Raw genomic sequence first — 16,234 nt, forward strand, 5'->3', positions numbered from 1 at the left:
AGCCTGTAGGGTGAGGGTTTCCCATCTGTGTGTACTCTGACTTTCACTGTATCAAATAGGGTAGAAGTGACTATTTTCCAATGTACAGATTCTAGACTTGATGCAGAAAGGGATAGATAAACTAATTCCAGAGACTAGAGGTAGGGATGGAATATATTATTTCAACAGTCATCATTTAACAGTATTTTACAAGCACATACTGTGGGAAAATATGGCTAATAAACATGGTCTCTGAATAAAAATTAAAGGTATGTGTGTATTTGAAGTGATTTACTGTGGATAAAAACTGCCGTGTGCTATTTTCCTGTCATTATATTGATCATGGAGAAATAGGAATATTCTACAGAGGAAATGCTCCACTGTAGAATAAAAACACACTTGAGGAAATGTAAATTCTTTATGAAGATATCATTTTTACCTGTGAGTATAAGAATTGTTTCATGTTCTTTATACATCAGTCTACTCACTGGTGTGTCAGGCATGTGATTGGGTAACGGCCATTTTGATCGTCCTTCAGATGACGGAGGATGACTAGATTTCCTTACCTTATTCTGGGTGAGCATTTCTTTGCTTAATTAAAGAATCTCCGTCTTGTTCTGCTGTCCTTTAAAGCTCAGAAAAGCCTCTTCCTGACTGAAGGCATCCGTAAAACAGCAAGACGTACTAGTTTATCAATATAGCCTTCATAGTTAGGAAGCCCTGTGACTATGTATAACAGAAACTACTTGGAAAAACTTCAGAGTGCCTTTAACATCTGCAGAATGAGATCAAAACCAAAAGGTAGGCAGAGGACAATTTCCTGATAATTAGAAAAGAAAAAAACCACCACTTTATTTTTAAATAATTCTATAATTACTGAAAAGTTGCAAAAATACTACAGAGCAACTCCTAATTATACCCTTCATTCATCTACCCTAGTTCTAGGAAATTAGCATTTTCAAAATACAATAGTATTTGAAAATACCCTATTACCAATAGGGTAAATTTCAGGTCATATTAAAATTCACCAGTGTTTGCTCCTTCCACTATGTAATTTTTTCTGTTCTAGGATCCCATCCAAGACCTCAGACCGTGTTTAATTTTCATGTCCTGTTAGTTTGTTCCAATATGAGACAGCCCCTGGTTTTTTCCCCCTATCTTTTATGATTTAGGTAACTTTTAATGGGTCTTGTACATTTGTTATACAAAATACCATTCAGTTAAGTTTTATAAATGTATCCTGGTAAGGGGACTGAGGACATACATTTGTGAAGAAGAGCAGAGAAGTTGTTCTGCTGGTCCCTGGGAATCATATGAAGGGTGCATGAGTGCCTCACTGCTGGGGACATTAGCCTCCAACACTCCTTTAAGAGGATGGCTAAAGGGCCTATTCTTCTCGTTCAATTGATGTATCTGGAGACATCTATTTGGAGTTAATTTTATATCGCATTTCATCTCTAACATTTGCACAGCGATTTTAGAGCACAGTGGTGGATGTCTCCTGCATTGGTGGCATTTACCTAATGGTAGTTTTGTATTGTCCTAAGGTGACAATTATTCTCTCCTTATGGAAAATACCATTTAACAAGCTATAAGATAAAAAGGAGCAAAATTGTACTTAATAGTATTTAATGACTTAGTCAGATGTAAGAAATTTCACTACCATATGGCATATGCGTATGTATTTAGAGGTGTATGTTTATATGTACATTTTATGCTATATCCAGATTATGATATTAATACTTATGTCATATGTTTAGTGTAGATCTGTATAATTAATACAAACCATCTGGGCATATATGTTCATGGGTATAAGATGCAGACATACTGTGTATCTGATATACCATGGTGTAATCTATGTTGTTAAGAAATATATTATAAGCATCTTTCCACACAGGTGACTGTGCTTCCTCTCATCCTAAAGGCTGGCATGACCCCATCGTAATGAGCGTCATTAATTTATCTGACTCTCCTCGTTGGTGTTTTGCTTCAGCTTTTGCATCTGTGATTGCAGACGGTCTTTATGCATCTTTATGTAGCACTGCGGCTGAGGATACATTCATTTTTATGCAGATTTCCTGTCCTTCAAGGTTGGTACCAATTTACACTCTTGCCAGCGGCACATGTGTATGCGGGATGCACTATGCCTTCCCCTGCTACTGGCCGCCACTGCTCCCATGGGTCTCTTTTTATTGTCTCTTTTCTGGTATGTGAGAGGATACCAAATGGGACCCTTTCATTCCACCTCTTTCCCTGCCATCTTTGTTTATGCAGTGCTCACTTTCTTTGCTCTACTTATCAATACTACGGCATTACTTATTTCTGAAGTCCATATCATAACCTCTTCTCACGTGGAGGAGACTGTAACACCTAACACTGCTGCAGTCCCCGCCCCCAACCACCAATGTTTTACTTAGAACAGGTGACACTGGGTTATGTCTTTTCCTTAACTCCTAGGTGTTAAGGTCTCAGGGTGAAGGACTTTAGATTCAGGATCTGTCAGGGTTGCCTCCTCTTACATATTCTAATTAATGGTGACAGTCCCCTATCTTTTAAAACCAGTTACCAAGCTGCTTCTTGATGCCAAAGGTAAAACATCCTCATGCCCTCTTTTCCATTTAAATCACCTCCAGGCTTCTCCCTGCTCTGTTCTTGGAGTTTCTAACCACTGGGATCTGTATTCCACACTAGTTTCTTTTCCTGTGTCTCCTTCATGCCTAGGGTTGCCAAGTCATTAGTGAAAGCACTGATTTACATATCAATGTGTCATCTGCATTTATGATGGTTTCTTTGGGGTTTCTTCAAAATAAAACCCCAAATTTGCTCATAAACACCATGAATTTGCAGTCTCAGTTGCTCAGGTTCCAGAAAAAAAGAAAGAATGAAAAAATGAAAGAAAGAAAAAGAAGAACGAAAAATACTCGTTGTCAGTTATTAGAGACTCCACAGGTAATTGGATTTGGTTTGTAGGGAATTCAGAAGGCTGCCCGGAAAAGTGGCTGTGATTAAATTACCCTGAACACTAGGGGTCCAAACCAAGGCGTCTGTCCACTCTTGCTGGTGAAAATCTGCCCCAGCCACACAGCACTGGAGAATAACCGCATGAAGACCATTATGGAATCAGACTCTAATGTAGTTTCCTCTAATTCCTTTGCTGCTGCGCATGAAATAACAGGAAGTGGGTTCTTTCACAATCATGCCTAAAATCTCAAATCAGAGCAATTGTAAGGGACTTACAAATGTGATAATAAACCTTACTTCATTTGACTTATAGCAGGAGTGGCTGAGCTTTTAACCAGCACAACACTCACACAAATCTCTATCAGAAAAAATGGGACCCTTTCATTCCACCTCGCCTGCCCTGCTGAAAGCATTTGCTATGCACATTCTCCTTCAAAGGTGTTGCTTTTCTAATGTATTCGCTCACCGGGTGAAGAGCAGAATTGCAAACAGGTCAAATAGGAAGTCTATCCTGCTCTGCCCTCCTGCTCAGAGCTACCTTCCTAGCTTCAATCAAGTGGCAGCCTGGTTTGCATTTTGGTTAGTAAAGGCTGAGTTGTTTACAATCACGGTTATTATATAAACCTTGAAACCAAATCTGACAGTGCATTTTGAAAGGGTCGAGCTGAAAGTCGCCTGTGGGAGTGAGGTTTGAAACACAGTCTTAAGCACAATTAGTGAAGGAACGTAGGCCCCTTCCTGTGTTTGTGCTTCTGTAAGTGAAGTTTGTTATTTGTCAAGGGACAAAAAGATCTTCTTCGATGACAGATTATTTTGTGGGGTTGTTGTTATTGTTGTTATTGTTGTTATTGTTGTTGTTGTTTCGTTCTCTCTGCTCTCCTCACTACCAAAGTAACCCAAGATAGGTTACTTAGATGCTGTGGTTCATAGGCCATTGATGCCCTAGAAAAGGTTTAACCACCCATCCCAGCTTCCTGGCCTCGATTACAGATGCTCAGAAGGGCCATTCTGAGGAGATGGGTTTGCCAGTCTGAATTCTGTGCACACACATTCCCTTATAGACATCAGTTCTCGGCCTTTTGGACAAGCAGTTAGCATAATTAGCAATGCTGTAGAAGGCAGGGACTGTGTGCCTACTCGGTTCATGTCTTGGTTTCTGTTGGGCCAGCATCATGACTTCCCACTTACAGGGCAAGTGGTCTCCCATATGGTGTTTTCTCATTGGTAAAATGCTAAAACTGTGTCTAATGAAAGGGTTTGTGATTAAATCAGATACTACATATAAACCTGTCTACAGGCTTGCCAACATCAGATATCTGATAATATACAAGTAGTTACTCTGATTTTATTAATTTCGTTTTTTACTAAAATTTATAAATGACTATTGCACTAACCATACTTAATTGAGAATAAATACAAATTGTTTCAACTGATGATTGTGGTAAAAATACTTTATAATTTTATATTTAAAGATTTTTTAAAGATATATTACTAGAAAATTTTTCTTTGTATTTACTTATATGCCTTTAAAACACTACTTTTTATTTCTCAACTTTTAATGTAGAAATAGAAAATATATTCCAAGTAAATATTAGATAGTACATAAACAACAATAACCCACCACTCCCACTTATCTTGGAACGTTTTCTTTTCCGGAGGAGAAAGAGGCCATGAGGTGATCCTGCTGCCTATGAGAGGGTAGTCAAATGCTTGGTTGAGAATCCAAGCCATTTTCTATGAAACAGATGAGAGGAAGAAAATGATACGTATTAAATATATACTAAATACATGTCTCAAGATGCCTTTCAACTTGAATTATTTAATTTAATTGTCTCTGCAACACATGTGCTATACTTGAGGCCATTACTTTCTGTTTTACTCATTCAGGAAATGGGTTCATTCATTTATTCATATGAATAAGTATCATTAATAACATTTTAATCCAGTTGTGTTAGCTTTGGGGTCTATGAGCATTTCAGAGTCAAATCTTGGCTCATGGGTATGAAGAAAGCTACAGAATATTCAGGTAAAAAGACAAAACCTAATTTTGAATCTTGATCCAAATACTGGAATTTTGGGGCTCTTTCTAATCACCAGCTGAAGTTGGGGCTCCTTCTCGGGATTCTCAGTCTTATTAATAATGTAATTTAAGAATAGGCTCAAGTGGGAGCTCAAGAACCATTTTACTGGTGTTTAAATGAAAACGCCAAAGGCTGGACATTTTAGCAGATACCCAAAGTAGGACAGTGAAGATAGAGAAAAAGAGCCATGTCATGTAAGCCACAGTGGAGGTCACACACAGCCCAAACAAAGGGAGATAGATATACAGATGAAGAGATAGATACAAGAGAGGAGTACACCCTTGTGGAGTGTCAAAGTGGGACGACTGTTCCTGGAGTCCAATCTGAAATCATGTCTAACCTCCTTGTTAAGAATATAAAGCACATGGGCAAAATTTTCAGAATACTAAGGCCTGACTCATCCTGAAAATATGTATTTTAACCACTCAGAAGACAATGGCTTTAGCTCTGAACAGATTACCTGGACCAGTGGTTCTCAACCCACCTAATGTTCCAACCCTCTAATACACTTCCTCATGTTGTGGTAATCCACATTCATAAAATTATTTGGTTGCTATTTCATAACTGCAAGTTGGCTACTGTTATGAATCGCAGTGTAAATATTTGATATGCAGGATGCCGGATATGTGACTCAAAGGGGTCACGACCCACAGGTTGAGAAGCATTGACCTAGCTGTAAAGGGAGACTGAGAGAGGACTTGATAAGTGCTATGGATACATGCATCCACCCTCACTCTGTCTCCTTAGTGATTACACTGTGACGCGCCTCCAGCTCAGCTCTGCTGTGAGAGGGCCAGCATTGGTTCTGTTGGCTAGCCGCTGCTCCTGCTATCTTATATTCTGTCTGGTGTGCTCTACCACCTAGAAAGCTTCCTACACCCTGGCCAGCACACTGCTGGGAAAGTATTTCAAAAGAAGAAAATAGTGGATTCCAGATTAGGAAAAGCAGTGTTATTTATGTTGTATCATCTCCATCTTTTTCAACATATCATTTAATTATTCTCTCTTCAGCAGGATCCTTGAAGCAGGGAAAATCAGTAAAGCTAAAACTCTTCATTCTTATAATAAAGCTTACGTTTGCTTCCTTCCTATTATCCCTAGTGGCTAACAACCTTAAAGCATACTTTCAGCAATGAAGAGAAAGTTTGTTCATTTGTTGAGCACACATGCTTTGTTGTTACGCCTACTATTGAACGAGGCAAACAGACTCTCTTCAGGGACCTCTGTCAGTAGTGACAAACAATGGGAACTTACTTTACAAGCGAAAGAGGAAAGAAAGCTATGAGCATGTCATGGGCATGGCATAATGAGGGTCAGGTGGGTAAGCTCTGTGGACGATGTATTGAACATTACTGGAAAGCCCATTTCCCTCACATTCTGAACTTCTTCACAAGTACGTCACCCATCTCATACTCTGAATTTATAAGGAAGGCATCATGAGTCTCCGGTGTACATCTATCCAGACTGTAATTGGTCAATAGATGAAGATGTAGTACGTGTGCAAATAGTCAGATTTATCAATATCTGGGTTCATTTTCTCAAAGTAATATTAATGACTTTAGCTAAATAAGAAAATCACCGTGATTTACGCTGATATTTGTTGCTTGCCAAATGTATATTGTTTGGGCAACTTTATGTAATTCAGTACATTTTCCTCTTCCCTGGCTTGGTATCTCTTTTAACTTCCTTTGAAATTGACGTTTCTTTGAAAAGAGACCCCCAGAATCGTGGGTGTGTTTGTGTGTATGTGAGTTTGTGTGCATGTGTACATATATGTGTTTTAAAAATGTATGATCTTGACCTCTCCCACACAGTTTACAAAGACGACGTATATTAAGGACTTGGGTAATCTGCATTTTGATGGTATTATAGTGTAGGCAGCAATGTTTTGTACTCATGTCTCTCTACCATGGCATCAACATATCATCCTTACCTGAAATAGCCCATAGGCATGTGGTTACCTACAGACTGCCATTGTGATTGGCTTCCTGATCGCCTACACACACACACACACACACACACACACACACACACACACACACACACCAAAAAAAAAAAAAACCTGTACCAAGCTGCTCATTCCTGATAACTTTCTTTATAGTTATCATCTGGTGGCCTCACTTCTGGTCATACATTGACTCCACTCTCTGTCACCCCGACCTCAGCTCTTACACCCAGAACATGATCACTTGTTTTCTCTTTTTTTTTTAAAGATTTATTCATTTATTATATATAAGTACACTGTAGCTGTCTTCAGATACACCAGAAGAGGGCATCGGATCTCTTTACAGATGGTTGTGAGCCACCATGTGGTTGCTGGGAATTGAACTCATGACCTCTGGAAGAGCAGTCGGGTGCTCTTAACCGCTGAGCCATCTCTCCAGCCCCACTTGTTTTCTCTTATCTTAGTCCTTTTTCTTTTCTCAATTTCAGTCTTGCCTAAGATTTTATGTGTTTTTAAATGAGAATGCAGAATACAATGCCACCTCTGTATGCGTGTCAGTGTGTGTGTGTGTGTGTGTGTGTGTGTGTGTGTGCATGAACAGAATAGGTGAGTCAGAGGATAACAGAACACTTCTCTCTTTTTTTTTCTTTTTTCTTTTATTCTTTTTTTTTATTAACTTGAGTATTTCTTATATACATTTCGAGTGTTATTCCCTTTCCCGGTTTCCAGGCAAACATCCCCCTCCCCCCTCCCCTTCCTTATGGGTGTTCCCCTCCCAACCCTCCCCCCATTGCCGCCCTCCCCCCCATAGTCTAGTTCACTGGGGGTTCAGTCTTAGCAGGACCCAGGGCCTCCCCTTCCACTGGTGCTCTTACTAGGATATTCATTGCTACCTATGGGGTCAGAGTCCAGGGTCAGTCCATGTATAGTCTTTAGGTAGTGGCTTAGTCCCTGGAAGCTCTGGTTGCTTGGCATTGTTGTTCATATGGGGACTCGAGCCCCTTCAAGCTCTTCCAGTTCTTTCTCTGATTCCTTCAACGGGGGACCTATTCTCAGTTCAGTGGTTTGCTGCTGGCATTCGCCTCTGTATTTGCTGTATTCTGGTGTGCACTTCTCTCTTTTTAACCTACAGTAAAACATTCTTGGGAGATACTGTCTAATGAAGAAGTAGGTCATAACTTCTACGAGGTTGGCCAGACTTCCTGATGGATGGGTGGGCTGTTATGAACCAGAAGTCAGGAAGTAAGCTGACAATCTCAATTCAAAAATGATGGAGTATCCTGTCATGATGTGTGGGTGAGTGAACCAAACTCTAGATATCAGTCCCAGCGACTACTGACCCAGCCAACTTTTATTGATTCCCTATGAACTATGGAACTTCCTGCATAAAGACACAGTCTCCATCCTCCAGATGTACTTTTTACAGGTAATGTGCACACACTGATGAATAATGACTTCTCAGCTCAAAAGCTTTTGGATTTTGAAGGGAACACCAGGAAAAGCTTCTAAGAGGAAATAACTCCCATGCTTAGCTTCAATGGCCATATTATAAACACCTGAGCAGATAACAGAGACAGAAAGATTCAGATGATCAGACTTGGGATGTGGGCATGATTTAGAGGCAGAGCATACCTTAAAGGTACTGTCATCTACAGATGGGAGAGCTGTATGCCATGCAGTCTGACTGCCTCATCTTGCACAATGCTGCCTCTGAACCCTGTTGCTGTTCTCAGCTGAAGCAACAGTTTTAGTCACAATGGTCCAAGCCACGGATTTAATTGCTAATCGTATCCCCAACTTCCTACAAAAATCTACTTTCCTTTATTCTACCACATGCCAGTCCATAGTGAGAAAGATTCAGTACAGGAGAATCTGGATAGATGTTTATGATAACAGTCCAACACTTAGGGATTCCATTTTTAAACATAATTTCCTTGACCTGATATGTATGTATGTATGTATGTATGTATAGATATAGATATAGATATAGATATAGATATAGATATAGATATAGATATAGATATAGATATAGATATACAGAAAGATGTTCAGTGTGTCACTATTTATAAGTCTGAAAAAAAATTTAGTAAAGTGAATTCTATGCAATATGTTCCAACAGTTAATGATATTCTAATTTTCATTATATGGAAAAATATAACCAGTATACCTTGAAAAAATGCTTGAAAACTAAATAGTCTTCACAATTTTTTGAAACAGCATGAAATCAATGGGCAAACTTATAAGCATGAGTTGGAAGCCAGAGGAACATAAGGAAGTACAACAAAACCAAAAATGGCACTCCAATCTCGATTATTTTTATTATATTATCTGTATTTGTTACTATGTCAAAGATTATCTAATAGAAATATTGTATAGAAATGAAATGAAGCCCAAGCAGGAAATGAAAACAGAAACCAAAAATAGATGTGTGGTAAATGTCCCTGTCCCCAGCCATTATGAGAGGAGACAGGAAAGGAAGACAAGCAGACAGTAATAGCCCTTGCTTTCAGTCACTTAGTGCAATTACACAGTACTCCCACTGCACAGCAGCCTGGGGTAGTGAGGACCCAGTCAGCTACATGCTCCAAATGAAGAATTCAGTACAACTTTGCTCATCTCTGGCAGAGAAGTCACTTCCTTTACCCCTTACCGTTCTTCCAGTGGCTGGAGCTTTCAATAAGGGAAGTCTGTCTCCAATTAGCTTATTATTTGAAGAATGAGTGTGAATGGCACTAGTGCACACTAAAACACATCCTTGAAACCACACCCCCACCCCTATTCTTCCCCAGCCATACTACATGCTGCAATAACAACAAACAAAGCCTCCTGGTTTGCATAATGTCTGAGCTTTAATTGGTTTGTACATATTTATGGGACCAGGGGTGGGAATTAAAAAAAAATAAGTGCTTGCAAGATTGAAGACTCAAGTATCCCCATCCTTGGATGTGCCAGTGAAAGAAGGCTGCCGAAATAAACGCGTTTGAATAGAGAGTCCATGGAGGAAATTGGTCTTGTCCCTGACAGCTTATCTTTAAGCCCAAGGCTTTCCTCTAATTGTCTGTTGTTGATGCTGCTGTTGTGGTTAAATATAACCCAGAGGAACTTGGGAACATGCCCTTGGGTAGCATGGCAAGAGGCGGATGGCAGCTTTCGCTTACCGTCCAGGCTGTTTGCCTCTCCATGGAAAGCAGCTATAAATGGTTTTCTAAGTCCACTTAAGCTTTAAATCAAGAACTACACTCTCCCTCTAGAGCCTAGCTGAGCCTGTGAGGTCCTTCATTCTTAAGGAATGATGTAGGTGAGGGAGATGCCTGGCCACAATTTTAAAAGCATTGGTCTGTCAAGTTAGACTGCGACAGAGTCAACAAAATCATCATATGGATAAAGTACTGTGAAATTAGATTAGGAGAAATGGTCCCAAAGCCACAAAAATGATCTGCTCATGTGTACATCATCCAATACCATGCCTTGAGCATGTAGGTACGATTCAGCCCTATGGACCTCTCTGTATACATTGGTACAGCTCCAGCGCTCAATGTCCATCCTCTTAGCCGTATCTCCAGGACAGCTAGAACCAGAGCTCCACACAGTCAATCAAATACTAATTTCAAACTAAGATAATTAGATAGTAGTAAAATAAGAACTTGGTACATGGAAGCTGCCATATTGTAGTTACTGACTATTATTTGTCGGGTGTGGGGTGTGGGGGGAGCTCTGGGTTTGATAACATTTCATTACTCCTGTGTTTGTAAGAGATCTTTCTGCATAAATGCTATCCAAGCCTACTAATAGGTCATAATCAATTAAATAGGATTCAATAAGTACATATTTATGAGATACATATTATAATGGAAAGTAATATAATCAACCAGACAGACTGACAGGAAGTGTGTGGGGGGAGAAAAGGAGGTTTGAAAGTCACAGGAGAACATCAAGCATCCTGCTTTACACTATTACCTTGAGAGAGGGCTTCTAGCTGAGGCTGGAGGGAGGTTTGCTGCCAGCAAGCTTCAGGATCCTTCTGTGGTCCACAGTGACCCACAGCGCTGGGGTATTAGATGATGTGCAGCCTCCCCGCATTCTTACTTATGTGCTCAGAACCAAAGTCAGGTCTTTGTGCTTGTATGGACAGCATTAGTACCTACTGAGGCATCTCTCCAGTCTTCCAGTGAGAACATTTAAGAAAATAATCTCTAAGCTGGGCGTCATAGCACAGGCCTGTAATCTCAGCTGCCATGGCGGCCAGAGGCAGGAGAGTCAGAAGTTCAAGAGCTGTCTAGGCAACTTAGTGAAAGCTTGCATTAAAACAATAAATTTCAAAATGTGCAGGAACACTTGCCTGGCATGGATGGGGCTTTATGTAGAATTTAAAAATCTAACAGTAATGTCCTTGGGACCATGCATAGCTGGGAAATTGTTGCGTTAAACTCACTCCTCTTAGGGAGGATGTCACATTGTTTATGTGTGTGAAAGCTATTTTTCCTAGAAAATATCTCTTTTTAGGGGTCATCTGTGGGAGCTATCAGCTGAGTCCTGCTGTTATTTGGACCTGATAGGGGAATGGATACCTAACCTATTGTTAGGACCATGGGCCTAGGCAAAAATGACTGACATTAGCAAAAGAGAAGTGAAACCATTGGAAAGCAGTGGTTTGAGTAGGGCTGGGATCAGTGCTCTGGCCTCTCATAGGCTCCTGATGTCTGCTGAGAGATTCACCATCATCCTGTCATGTTGTCAGAATGAGAGGAATTGTTGGTAGCATCAGCTCAGCCATGGACACTCTAGCCTAAGCCACCACTGCAAAACTCTCCAGAGCAGTCCCCCATGCAGAAGAATTGTAGGAGACTCAAACACTGTCCATGCTCACAGTAGAGTTAACTATATTTTTAAGCTTACAAGTAGATCAAACGATGGAAGATCAAGAGCTTAGGGTGTGTGGAGCTCAGAAGTTAAAAGCACACGTTGCTCTTGCAGAAGACCCAGCTTTAGTTCCTGTTACCCACATGGTGGCTTACAACTCTCTATAGCTCCAAGGCAAGGGAATCTGATGCTCTCTTCTGACATCCATGGGTAACAGGCACACACAAGTGCACATATGTAGGCAAAACACATATGCATAAGACAAATATAAACCTATTTTTATAATAGAAGGATGAGACCCAGCTTCTTTCTGAGTGTAGGAAATATCACCTATGAAAGATAGGTCAGGTTTTGTTTCTAAGATTTACTGATTAACAAATGATGTGGAGCAAAACATAATCTTCCCAAACCATATATACTATAGCTAAGCTTTCTTTAATTTTTAATGTGAAAGTCACTTGACTATAATTAGCTCACAAATAAAAACATCAAGAAGCTACATTTAAGATGGGTTCGTCAAATGCTCACCTACTCTCTAAGTACTAAAGTTGAGTTAAGAAGCAATCAAGTGCTTTAATACCTGTAAAAGTTATAAACAAATAACTTGCATAATTAGGCAGCTCTGCAGGACTGAAAATCTCTCTCTAGAGACAGTCTTAGACACAGTCGACGGTGGCATTTCTTATTTCAGAAAACGTGACACAAATGCAATCATTAACAGTAGGTCTCAAACTGCTTAGCCCCTACGGGCTCATGCTATTCTCTGTGGAATGTAGGGGCTCAGGGTCCACCATGGGGAGCCTCATGCTTTGATTCTCCATTCCTGCTACACACAGATCCGTGAGATACCGTGAGCTTTGAGGTGCAGTGAGTTTGTTTTGTATCATCTCTAATAGCATTTCACCTCCTTAAAAACCTCAGACTCGGTTCCATGGCCTTAGGTTCCTATGTAGGTGCACTGAAACCCAGTAGGGAAAGAATAGGAAACGAGACTTCACCAATAAGAGACCGCCATTGGACTCCAGACTTTTCTCACCTAAAACAGGTGCATTTTCTTTGTTCTTTCTGTACATTACCACACACTGTTCTGATCATAGGAACAACTAGGCTTAGACATTATTTGCTCAAAGACGTTATTAAATTCATTTTCAAACTTGTTCTTTTAACTCCCCTTAATCATCCCAAAAGTAATAAACAACACAACTTCCTCTTCTGTAATTTTCAAACACCCTATTAAGTTGTTGACAGTGAATACATTCTGTGAATCTCTAAGTATTTTCTCCCTAAGCGTGACAGTTAAACAAATGTTTATTGTTAATAAAATGGCTTATGATCATTCATTGTAGCATAGGGCTCTGAACTTGGTTTAACATGTTGTTAAAAATATAACTAATATTCAAAACTTAGTGAAACAATGAAAAGATAAGCCCAACTTACCAAAACACTCAAAGCAACACTAAGGGAAAATTTAAAAGGCAAAAATGTATAGAAAAAATGCACTGTATCTGAGTTGGGTACATTGATATTAAGAGGGTGATACCCCAATGGATAGATACTTAAGAACAATTCCAAATTGTATTGGTGGGGAGTTTGTAGATAGTAAGAAATAGAATCTAACATTTGTGTGAAAATACAAGTGGCATAAAACATCAAGATGACTCTGAAGAAATGAACTTACAGAACTAATGCTGTCAGGCTGGGAAACTTAGCCGGGTCGTGCTGAGGGCAGTGTGGTACTGCAGTTAAGATGTGGAAGAGCGTCACCACCATGGCAAGGAGGGCTCGGGAGTGGAGCCCTGGAGTGAACACCTTGTACCCATTGATGTACGTGCTCTTTGAAGGATGGACGGAGCTTTGCAAGGGTGCTTGGACTCATGTCCCACGTCATATGAGAACATTAACTGAAAAACTTGCTTCAGTAGAAGCTATGATGAGAAAATGAGGTCAAGACATGGATGAACTTCATATCTGTCAACAACATATATCCAGGACCAGGGAATATAACCAATGAAAACCACAGCAAATCATTTAAACAGACAATTAGTCAAACAAATATGTAAGGTGACAAATACGGACACAAAAATGCTTGATGGCATTAACCACCAGAGGGACATCAATGAAAATTACAAGATGCCATGTTACCTGAGAAGATGTCTAAAGTTCAATGAATGACCATGTGAAATGTAGACAAGCCTTGGTGAACCGAAGTCTTCACACTCTCCTGTACTGGGGACTATGAGGTGGGGATGGGGATACAAGACACCATGAGAACATGGGAAACAATTCATCATCCTAAGAAAATTTAATTGAACAGCCATTACATTAATAGATACTCACACAAGATAAAAATAGCATATACTGCTATGAAATAATTCCCCTAAGATTTATCTTTGTTATAATTTCAAATAGAAATAACTTAGTCCTCATCTCTAAACAAGTGTGTAAACAAGCTGTTATCTGTCCTCACAGAAGATTACTATACTTGGCAGCTTCAAAGCAAGTGGTTAGCCAGCGGTTGCAGCACTTGTCTGTGCCTCTACTCACAGGAGACTAAGGTGGAAGGATTGTGAGTTCAAGGCCAGCCTGACCTACATAGACTCCTTACATAAAGTTTTAATTTAATTTAAAAGCAGCAACTTCGTAGAAGTGTCATTTAACTGATACTTGAAATATGTAAAGCTGAGCATATACCATACTGTACGATATATATTTATTAAAAATTCTAAGGGAGTGTATAGTCCTTGCCTGTGGTAGGTAGAAAGCAAATCAGTCGTGGTTATCGATGGATAGGCTGGAGGACAATAAGGATGTACAAGGACACTTTGGGAGTGATATCTGAGGGCGTTCTTCAAAGCTATACATACACATGACTAGAGGCATTAGGCTTCTTATTTTAACTGTGACGTAATAATGTCAGTTGTATCACAGGACAATGATTGAAGCATTCATAAATAGATTATTAGTAAATACCGTTTAGCCGTCACCTGGTATATAATATAAGAAAATCCTGTTGCTACCTACCAGTTGCAGAATACAAGGCTCATAGAGGATAACTCAGAGGCTTGATTTACTTATTCCCATCCTGCCATGCATATGATATCATTGTGTTTGGGTTACAGGCCTACATGTCTTCCCCATGAAGTTTACGGATTCTCCAGTACTGGATTTTTATTTTCTTCAAGGATCTTCCCTTAAAATGGGAGATTTTGAAGGCAGGGAACAGAATCATGAGACAAAGGTTTTCACCTTAACTGGACATGGTTTTTGTCTCATTTCTTCAGCGTCTGAAAGTCACCTAGCATCGTCTCTGGGCAAAGTGAAAAGTAAGGAGTTTTACTTAATTTCTACAGTTCTTCCTGACTGCTTGGTCAGGTAGCCGTGTAATCTAAGGGAGTGGATGTGACTAGGAATCAGCCTGCAGACACTCGCACGGGTAATGAGAGAAGAACTGCATAGGTTTAAATAAAAGTCAAATAAAGCCAATTCAAATTTAGAAACAGAATAATTACAGTGATATTCTATGGTGACACAGGGAGGGCTGAATCCAAGATTTGCTAAGCTTGTCTTCAATTTGAAACCGTGTAGTTTTAAAAAGCACAGCTTCAGCTCCGGCTTCTCACCTAGGTATAGGGCCAGGTTTCTGCCTTAAGTGAATTTTTCATTTTTTCCCCCTTAAAACACTTTTTAAAAGTCGACGCTTTCAGACGCTCCTCCCCCCACGTCTGGCAGAAGTGACGCATGTAGAACTGATGACAACCTGCAATCGCTCCACAGCCTTTGTGATTCCACGGAAATCTATTTCTTAGCACGGAGCCAATTTGCCTTACAATGTCAAGAACAGCTTCAGAGCAACGGGTAAAAATTAAAGCTTAAATTAAAGCCCAAACCCAACAGATCTGATAACATTTCTCTCAGTGAAGGAGACCTCTTTGCTGCCGGTCGGGAAAATTAAATGAAGTTGTCTCTGGTGACACAGCGTTGTCTTAGCCCTCCAAACAATGGTTGAAGTATTGATCAGACTTTCTGCTCTTTCAAACTATGTCACTCATCTCCGTGAGCAGCTGGGCATCTGTAATCTCTGAGCCTGCTCTTGGTAGCTTAAACTGACTGGGCCATAGTTACAAATCCATGGGTTTGAATAGTGTCCAGGTGACAGTGCTTTTCTTTATGCTTTTTATTCTGTAAATCTAGTGACACTGTCTCCGTTCTTCCTCCTGGAAGGCTGAATACAAGCCAACTCTTAGGAGCCCCATAGCAGATAAGGACTCTCTCCCGCCCTGCCACACCCATCACAGTACTCTCTGCCCTTTACTAAATTCCTGCTTGGAAAAACAGGAGTCACCTGCACTTCCTTGGACTAGGAAGCTAAAATGATCCGTCCTACCTAGTAGACCCTTAATATCATTGG

At 40.1% G+C, this 16,234-nt stretch overlaps 1 protein-coding gene across 5 annotated transcripts in view; it reads left to right on the forward strand.

The window, feature by feature from the left end:
• The window catches only part of Sema6d (semaphorin 6D), a 585,978-nt gene that overhangs the window by 120,466 nt on the left and 449,278 nt on the right, over positions 1-16,234 (forward strand). The window lies entirely within an intron of this gene.

This window comes from Rattus norvegicus, chromosome 3 (assembly GCF_021556685.1).
Source record: "Rattus norvegicus strain SHRSP/BbbUtx chromosome 3, alternate assembly SHRSP_T2T, whole genome shotgun sequence".
NCBI lineage: Eukaryota > Metazoa > Chordata > Mammalia > Rodentia > Muridae > Rattus > Rattus norvegicus.